Source organism: Penaeus chinensis, chromosome 31, assembly GCF_019202785.1.
Source record: "Penaeus chinensis breed Huanghai No. 1 chromosome 31, ASM1920278v2, whole genome shotgun sequence".
Taxonomy (NCBI): Eukaryota; Metazoa; Arthropoda; class Malacostraca; order Decapoda; family Penaeidae; genus Penaeus; species Penaeus chinensis.
The window spans coordinates 17,126,576-17,136,575 of record NC_061849.1 but is presented as its reverse complement, the minus strand read 5'-3'; the positions used below and the strand labels follow the sequence as shown (position 1 = coordinate 17,136,575).

The 10,000-nt window shown below is 48.5% G+C and overlaps 1 protein-coding gene across 3 annotated transcripts in view; it reads left to right on the top strand.

The window, feature by feature from the left end:
• LOC125041827 (cadherin-23-like) overlaps nt 1–10,000 on the top strand; it is a 69,246-nt gene that overhangs the window by 626 nt on the left and 58,620 nt on the right. The window lies entirely within an intron of this gene.

Below are 10,000 nucleotides of genomic sequence, written 5' to 3'. Positions count from 1 at the left end.
TTATGCATCAATACATGTTGTTTGTTTGGGCGACGTCGTCTTTCCTTACGGGTCAGGGCGAAGGGAAGACTGACAGTCACGAGTATTTTCATTCCTTCTTTCATTTATTCAGTTGTTCATTCATTCATTCATTCATTCTCCCACACATCTGTCATTTAAGGGTTACTTTTAGAATCTGATTTACTATTAAAACTACGTGTGCATTATATTGTAGTTGTAGCTTGATTGTAAGTCGACAAACAAACTGTTATCGTTACATACATATATATATATATATATATATATATATATATATATATATATATATATATATATGGTGGATTTTACTGTATTCCTTAAGGGATGGGAGAGGACAGAGTGAACAAGATAAATAGTAATTGGTAGTTTACTGGACGTTTGATGATAGTAGATACTTGAGAAAATGCTATTATGTGTGGAAAAAGTTAAACGAGAGATAAAAGAAAAAGAAAGAGGCGGGTGGCACAGAAAATCCAGAGACCGGAAGTTATCTTTAATTATCTTTAATGATGACAGTCTTGTCAGGTCCATCGGAGCAGCTTCGAGTTCCATTACTCAGCATTGTTTCAGGGGGGAGGGGTATTTACTCTTTTTCAGCTAAAAGATTTATCACGGATGTTGCGAATGCTCGTTGTACATTACATAAACAACAATTATTCTCATTCACTTTCTGAGTGAGTGAGTAAGTGTGTGGTTGTGTGTGTGTGGTTGTGTGTGTGTGTGTGTGTGTGTGTGTGTGTGTGTGTGTGTGTGTGTGTGTGTGTGTGTGTGTGTGTGTATGTGTGTGTGCGCGTGTGTGGGTACGCATGTGCGAGTGCGTCTGCTTGTGCGTGTTCTTTTGTATGTCTTTGTTCTTCTGATTGTACATATTGAAGAGCAAACACAGCCTTTAACGAAAGGGAACGCCAGGCGACCTTCCGAGCGGTAAACCACTCATGCCCGATTGTAATGCGCCGCAGGAGATGCTCGGGGATGTCCCTGACTGCCCTTGAGTGCGAGCGAGAGTGAGAGTAGAGGGAGGGAGAGGAGGATGGAGAGGTAGGGAGAGAGGGGAGGAGGGAGGGAAAGAGGGAGAGAGGGAATGGGAGGGAGAGAGAGGGAGAGAGAGAGGGAGAGGGAGAGGGAGAGGGAGGGAGAGAAATTCTTGACTATGCTATAGGGAGCTAGGAAGGATGTGTGTGCTTGCATAAAATGTATATACTTCGTTCATGCGCGTTTGTCGATTTATTTTTTTGTACTGCTTATCGTTTATAATTTCCCTGAAGGTCACTGGGCATCGTAGGGTACAAGACAAGCAGTGAGGCTAAAGGGGGGGAGGAGAAGGTATAATCTGCTTGGGCAATCGGCCATGATTATGCGCATGACACTGATTTGTGGGGGAAAAACTGGTCGGTTTATCTGCGACGAGATCTTGCAAATTTTCAAATCCAAAAACCCGTAGTTTTTCGCAATGGCGAAGCGGTGCGTGGTAGCGGCCTTCACGGGCTATTCCCGGTTTTCCACGTCTGGAATTACATATATAAGATTACCTGTATATATATAATATTGGTGCGTCTCACTTTTTCTTTGTAGCAAGCTCTAACAGTCATACGTATCATTGATAAGTTATGCACAGTTACGATAGGGTCGAGCGGCGCATTCCCGGATGTGCAGCGCCGTCCCTCCCGCTCCACGCCTCAGCGGTGCCCGTGGCATTTGGGGCCGCTAATCCGTCCTCGGGGATGCGAGTGGAAAGGGAGAGCTGGAGGAACAGGGAAAGGGAGGAGGAGGAAGAGGGGGAGAAAAATAGTATTAACAGCAATAGCTGTAACAATTATAAGATAAAATGTAAGGGAAGAAGAAGAAGAAGAGGGCGAAGAAACACTGACGAAGGTAAAAGAAGAGGTCGAATAAAGGGAAAGATAACGATGACGAAGGAAGGGGCGGAGGGGAGCAGCAGAAGGGTGAAAGGGCATCAAGCGCGGACGCCGAAGCGAGGCGATGCAAGAGGCGAGAAGAGAAAAGAGCTCGAACGGTTCTCAAGCATTAGACGCGGCCAGGGTTGTTGTTTTTGGCGCTCGTTCACTTCCGGCGCGAAAGGCAATTTATAATTATGGCAGGAATCGGCCAAGGATACGGGGGGGGGGGGGGGGGTGCGGCGGGGCAGCGGCAGAGGTCAGGCGGTTCGGGTTGGGGGGGGGGGGGGGGGGGGGGGGGGGCGAGGAGAAATGGGAAGGGAAGAGGGAGGAGGAAGCGGCAGAAAAAGTAATGGAGAGAGAAAAATAGGAGAGGAAAGGAGTCGGAGAAACAAAGGGTAGGAGAGTGAACGGATAGGGAAAAATAAAAGAGAGAGATAGGATAGGAGAGAAAGTGAATAATAGGAGGTGCACATTTCCCGCCCTCTGTATAGCACATAAAACATCACCTTTTGTGAGATATCGTGCAGTGTTCAAATAGAAACACACTTTTCATTTCAAATTTACGATACCAGAGAACCCGATATAGCTTGATGACACGGCGCTAAAGAGAACAAGAATTACTCACTCAAAAAGGAACGGAGAACGTCACCTATCGCTTAATCTAGAGACACTTTCCACAGGCGACCGAAAAAAAGAGGGTGGGGGGGGGGGGGGGGAAGACAATGACATGACAAGATGCCGAGGTGTTTACAAAACGTGTTCGGCGAGGTCTTGTCGGCGGCGAGTCTCGAGAATTTGGTGTCGGGAGGAGGAAAAGACCGAGGAAAGTCGGGGTGGGTTTGGGAAGGAAGGAGGGAGGGGTGGAAGGGAGGGGGGCGAGAGGAGGAGAGAAATGAGAGATAGAAAGAGGGAGAGAGACATAGGGAACAGACAGGAATGGATAGAGAGAGGGGGCGGGGTAGAGTGTGTGTGTGTGTGTGTGTGTGTGTGTGTGTGTGTGTGTGTGTGTGTGTGTGTGTGTGTGTGTGTGTGTGTGTGTGTGTGTGTGTGTGTGAGAGTGTGTGTGTGTGTGTGTGTGTGTGTGAGTGTGTGTGTGTGTGTGTGTGTGTGTGTGTGTGTGTGTGTGTGTGTGTGTGTGTGTGTGTGTGTGTGTGTGTGTGTGTGTGTGTGTGTGTGTGTGAGAGAGAGAGAGAGAGAGAGAGAGAGAGAGAGAGAGAGAGAGAGAGAGACAAAGAGAGACAAAGAGAGACAGAGAGAGACAGAGAGAGAGAGACAGAGAGAGAGCAGAGAGAGAGCAGAGAGAGAGAACAGAAAAAGAAGAAAGTACGAAATACAAGCACGACATTTCAAGTCGTCTCGAACTGCAGTGTTCACTTTCCCCGCCGCCCTCCGCCGCGCGCTCGACATTCCCGGCGAGAATTTTTGTCTCTCTCTCGGACATCAACATCAAAGGTTCAGCTGGCTGTTGGTTTGCATATTTTTTGTTTTATTCTGTTTAGATTTTGTATTTTTCTTTTTCGTGTTTTTGTGATTTATTTTTGCGTCTGAGAGGGGGGAGTCGAAGGTGGTGAATATTTGTTGGCGCTTTGGGATCTCCGTGGGTTATAACTTCTATTTTCGGTTTCTTTCACACTTTGATCTCTCTATCTTTATCTGTCTGCCTCTCTATCCATCTAACTATCTATCTATCTGCGTGTCTCCAGTCTCTTCTCACTCTTCTATCTCCCAGTCCCCTCTTCTCCCCTCCTCTCCATAACCCTCCCCCCTCCCCCCTCCAAACCCCTCCCCCCTCCACACCCCTCCCCAGCCCTCCCCAGCCCTCCCCAGGATTTGCCTCCGTCCTTCTTGCTATCTGCCTTCATCGCTCTCTAAGGGAACGCCCGCCGTCGCCGTGACCGCCGTGGCAATGGAATGAAGCCCCTAAATCATGCCATTTGCTGGGATCACGCGCTCGATCAGCCAATTTGCGATCGTTCCTCGGTTCATCGCCTTCTCCTCTTTCCTCTTCCTCCTCTTCGTCGTCGTTTTCGTCATCGCCGTTTCCTCCATTCGGTTTCGTCTAGAAAGGGGAGAGGTAAATGGGGGTGAAAGAGAGCGGGATTCGGGAAATGAAAGTTCCTCACGTGGTGGCACTGCGGAAAAATCAGTTTGGTAATGGTGGTAGTCTGTGTGTGTCTATTTATCTCTCTCTTTCTGTTTCTCTGTCTTTCCGTTTCTCTCTATCTGTCTATCTATCTGTCTGCTTTTTCTCCAAGGAGGTAAATCTACCGAAAGACAGGAAGCCTACACTCATCATCTGCAGCCTCCCATGCCGGCGATTGCATAAACCCGCGTGTATGTGGCAGTAGCCTCAGTGAAGCGTAGACTCGCCTCGAAAGTAGGCTAGTAGCGGTCAGTAGTGATTAGTAGTTGGTCCTAATTTCGCTGTGGTCGCTCAATCGGTTCGCACGCCACTTCCCTCTCGCAAGCGGAAACTCGAATTCTAAATTTAGCCATTTGAGGAATTCTCGAGTTCTCACGCCACTGTCGGTGAGCTTAGGGCGGAAGGCGAGGTGTGGAATTTCAAAGAAAGTCAGTCGGTCTCCATTTTCCCCTCTTGTTTTTTTCTGTTATTATCTCTTTTCTCTCCCTCTCCCCACTCCTCTCTGTTATATCCTCATCTGTCTTCTCTTTCTCGTCCCTATTCTACCTCCCATCTCTATTTCCCCTCTCGTCTCTCCCTATCCTCTCATGTGTTTTCCCTCTTCTCTCTTTTTTCTCCTCACTCTCCTCTCCTCTCTCCTGACACTCTCCCCTCCCCTCTCTCGGTACTGCACCTGACGAAACCAAACCAAGGAATGGAATGCAGATGGCTGCCCGATCTCGCAAGGGCCCAGGTTCCCGGTTACGAAGCCCGTGGTAACAGGTCCATCTCCTCGTAACGGCCGCTCTGACTCTCCGGTTGCGGTATGAAGCACGTTTGGTCACCGTGATGCCGCAAGGGGCCGTGTGATCCTGAATTATTAATCGTGTAAGACGAGAGGGGGAGGGGGAGGGGGTGGACAACAAGACGGCTGAGAGGAATGGGGGGGGGGGGGCGACTGGACGCCTCGTGTATGTTGCTGCATGAAGTCTTAATGATGAGACGCCATTGTGACATGGGGAAGGTGTGGATGCGCATGCTCAGTTCTTGATATTTGTTATAATGGGGTTTGTTTGTCTGTCTATCTCTCTCTCTCTCTCTCTCATTCTCTATTTTCATTAGTTTTCCCCTATTCGTATTCTTCCCTCTCCCTCACCCTTCGCTCTCTCTCTCTCTTTCGCCCCTTTTGGTTTAGTTTTACAAATTTCTTTTGTTGCCTCACGTCAGCCACGCCGGACCACACAGCGCTCAGACGAACTCCCAAGCCGGTCACTACAGCCGCCTTCCTCCCTTTGCCTTTAACCGGATGTGGGGACATGCAAATTAAGCAGGGTAGTGTTTCTGCATGACTGGGTGATCGTGAGCAGCAGTCAGAGTCAGTCAGTCAGCCTCTCTCTCTCTCTCTCTCTCTCTCTCTCTCTCTCTCTCTCTCTCTCTCTCTCTCTCTCTCTCTCTCTCTCTCTCTCTCTCTCTCTCTCTCTCTCTCTCTCTCTCTCTCTCTCTCTCTCTCTCTCTCTCTCTCACACCATCATGTTGTTGTTGTCATTGCTGTCATTATAGATTATCTATGTTTTTTTTTTATCATTTCTCTTATAACATTTAATTAAGCATTACCCACCAGTTACCTTACTATCCATATTTTTTAAGATAAGCATTTAACCCAACGCATCACTCACGCACGTTTTCGGAGGTGAAAACAGGAAACACGCTCGAACATGTCTTGGAAACATGTTTGAAACAAGCCCTTAATTAAACTTCTAAGTAAAAAAAATGCAGTTGATTTTTTCTTTCTTTCTCTCTCCATTTAGGTCTGTGTCACGATGTACCTTCGTGTCACGCCTGTTTGGTTTTGGGGAAGGAGGGAGGGAGAGGGGAAGGAAGGAAAGAAAGGGGAGGAAGATGGAGGAGAGGGAAGGAAGGAGGTCATGATAGGTCACGTTAAGAAGGGATTCGTATCTCAGGATTACACGTGAGGTCAGGGCATGAGGCCACGAAAGGACGGAGGTGATGGCGATTTTTTATTCAGTCTCTCAGGCAGCGAGAGAGAGAAAGTCCGATAGCTTGATTATCATTTACTTAAAAGGAAATGTCATTTTCGGTTTATGCGATCTGAAACGATAGGAAGAATAAGCCATTTATGATAATGAGGTTGTGGGCCACGAACGGAACTTTGGGTACAATGTTCGACTTGAAATAGGTATTCATGAAGGTAGCCTTTGTCTCCTTCGAAATGGTATTGCCTTAAGGCTTTTGTGTTCTAGAATCATCGTGGCGTTTGGCAATATCTTCATGAAGGTGAGAATAGGTAGCATTGCATACAGGAAATGTTGGCGATAGATTGCGTGCGTGTGAGTCCGTCAGTGTGCGCTTGTGCGTGTGCGCGAGTGTGAACGTGCGTCATTGTGCCGCTCTGCGTGCCTCGTCCCTGCAAGCATGTGTGCCTGCCAACCACGAGTCAAGGTGAATGCAGAAGCAAGCAGGTACAAGGCAAGGTGGACGGGAAGGTGCGGTTGCAGGTAGTGAGGTTAATCAAGCATCGTACACTGAAGCACCGTAATGGCAGCGCCGGTAAAAAAGGGGCTAGAAGAAAGAAGAGGAAAAGGGGAGAATGGAGGAGAACGCGAGAGAAGGATGGGGAAGGGGATGAGAGAGCGAGAGAGCGAGAGAACGAGAGAGCGACAGAGCGAGAGAGCGAGAGAGCGACAGAGCGAGAGAGCGAGAGAGCGACAGAGCGAGAGAGGGAGAGGGAGAGGGAGAAGGAGAGGGAGAGGGAGAGGGAGAAGGAGAGGGAGAGGGAGAGGGAGAAGGAGAGGGAGAGAAAGAAAGAGAGAGTGAGAGCAAGAAAGAGAGAGGGAGAGCGAGAGAGAGAGAGAGAGAGAGAGAGGGGGGGGGGAGAAGGAGAGGGATAGAGAGAGAGAGAGGGGGGGGGGGAGAAGAGGCGGGGGGAGAAGAGGCGGGGAGGGAGGGGGAGTGATGTTACCGTCTGTAATGCGTGAGAAGGAAATTGATTTGCTGTTATTGCGGTCTGGACGATGACCGTTGATATGTTTTTTTTCTCATTTTGTTTCTTTTTATGAACCAGGTGGGCAAGGTAAGGTGGAAAATTGATTAGATGAAAAGGACACACGGAATGCGTTTGTGGTTGCTTTTCAAGGTATGTATTTATATATTTAGTTTTTATGATAGCCTTGGGGTAATGCGGTTATACCAGTCAAGGCGCCATTTTTGTAGTCTGGGAAGTCAGTGTATATTGAAAGGCCATTTTTAATAGATTGCGTCAGTACCGACCATGCCAGATGCTCCACGGTGGCCGTACCAGAAGGAACAATTTTATTTTTTTCCTTTCACCGTAAAAAAACAAAAGCAAAAATAAGCCTGAAGTGCCGCGTCATTTCCCCGTCGTCGATTGAGATGCCGAGATGCTGACCAGGAGGTTGCTATGCATGATTCTCAATTCGACTTTCGTTTTCCTTTGCTGTTGCGGGTATTCAAAAGGTGGCGTGCCGTCTCCGTAGAGTTTGGGCATGTTCGTTTAGGCTAAGGAGTGAATATCTAGGTGGAACTCCCGAAAACGATTTAGTAATCTAGAAATTAATGTTATTTATTGTTACAGTATAATGAATTAGAAAAAAGAAAGTAAGGGACATAAGGTGCCATGACTATTCAGGAATGAACACAGCATCTTGACCTCCGTTACTCAACTTGCCTCGAGACAGCTTGCCGACGCGACGACGTCAAGAAACCAGCCAGCCGATCCGATTTGCCAAGAGCGATAGGACCCGACGTCACATGTTCTTCGGGAGCCGCCGGGAGCCATCGTCGGCAGCGTGACGGCGAGACACGGGACGGGAGGCGTGGGTGCCGCGAGGGGGTTCGAGGACGACTTCGAGAGGAGGCGCTGTCGTTGCTGCTCGTTCTCGGGGGTCGTTCTGCGGATTTTGAAGGATTTTCTTTTATTTCGTCAGCTTGTCAGCGATCTGGTTGTGTGCAGCCATTTTTTTTTATGAAATATGTGTGTGTGTGTGTGCGCGCGCGCGTGCTAGAGATAGAAATAGAGATAGAGAGGAGAGACGAAAAGAGATATATAGAGGAGAGGAGAGAAGAGAGAGAAAGGTAGAGAGAAGAGAAAATAGGGAAGAGATCGGAGAGAAGAGAGAAGTGGAGAGAGAGAAAGGAGAAGAGAAAAGAGAGAGTGGGCAGAGAGATCGAGAAGGCCGTTGCGTATGCGCGGCAGTGTGTGTGTCTTTCGGTTGCGAAAGCAATTATTATGGCATTTCCTTATGACACGGCAATTCCGCGGGATATAATTTGGAGCTTTTTATTGTGTAAACTTTCTTAGAGAGGAAGTCGGTGTGATATTGATAATGCACTCACGTTCGTTGCACAAGGACGAAACGGTGTTGGTAAGCCTTTGCTGGAGCACGACAGGAGAGGTGATTGCTGGTTGCTATTGCTAATGTTATTATGCACATTATTGCCATGTCATCTTTACATACACACATACAGTTACATGCACGTACTCTGTCAGTGTCTTTCTCTTTCTGTCTCTTTAGACCCCCCATTTCTCTCTCTCTCTCTCTCTCTCTCTCTCTCTCTCTCTCTCTCTCTCTCTCTCTCTCTCTCTCTCTCTCTCTCTCTCTCTCTCTCTCTCTCTTTCTCTCTTTCTCTCTTTCTCTCTCCCTCTCTCCCTCTCTCTCTCTCTCTCTCTCTCTCTCTCTCTCTCTCTCTCTCTCTCTCTCTCTCTCTCTCTCTCTCTCTCTCTCTCTCTCTCTCTCTCTCTCTCTCTCTCTCTCTCTCCCTCTCTCTCTCTAAATACACACACACACACACACACACACACACACACACACACACACACACACACACACACACACACATACATACATACATACATACATACATACATACATACATACATACATACATACATACATACATACATACATACATACATACATACATACATACATAAATACATACATTCATGTATATATATATGTGTATATATACATATATAAACATATATATATATATATATATATTCATATGTGCACACAAAAGCAATAACGCAGTTAATAAACCGGAACGATTAGGAAAAAATATATTTCTTTTTTCATATGTGATTAATGCCTCGGCCATTGTGACTCGAGCCAGCAGTTTCACCCCCTCCCCCCAATTCTCCCTCCTTTCTGTCTCTCCCATTCGCCCGTTCCTCGCCACCTGATTGGCTCTCTCCTCCTTGCGTTCGATTCCTGGGCCTCAGCTGGCTCTTTCCCCTCGCCCCTCCCAGGACAAAGCAACCCGCCACCTGTGCCTTTCCTTCACCTTCGTCTTCGCGCCATCTGTTTTGCGTCCTTCACCCCCCCCCCTCCCCCTCCCTATAGGTCACCCACAAGTAGGTCACCAAGACGTAAAAACCGTGACTTAGGATGCGGGCGGGTGGACGCGCGGGAGGGGGAAGTCACGGTTAATGGGCAGCGTGTTGGCACGGACGCTCACGCCCATCCCTTTGTTCCGGGGTGCGGGCGGGCGGGCGGGCGGGCAGGTGGGTATGTGTATGTGTGCGTGGGATGTGTGGGGGCGTGTAAGCAAGGTAGAAAAGGAAGGAAGGAGATTGGGGAGACTGGGTAAATGGGCAAGTGGGTGGGGATGGGGTAGGGATGGGGGGGGGGGGTCGAGGTGCATTACCGCTCCTTCGCTTCCCATCCTCCCCTCCCCCCCCCCCCTTGTGACCTGTGATCTCTACCTTAATTGCGTTTGTGACGGGCGAGCTGCAGCAAGCCCCTCGTAGTTCTGTGTGGGCGCTCAGCCTCCCGACCTCTCGCACGAGCTTCCGAAAGCACTCGCTACTCGGGCTCTATGGATTGGGCAGCAGTCGAAGTCACTCGCAAGAGCCTAGTCCTTACCAAAAGAGGTTTGAATTATGATGCTTCAAGGGGCTTTCGACCGTAACAGGCGTGCA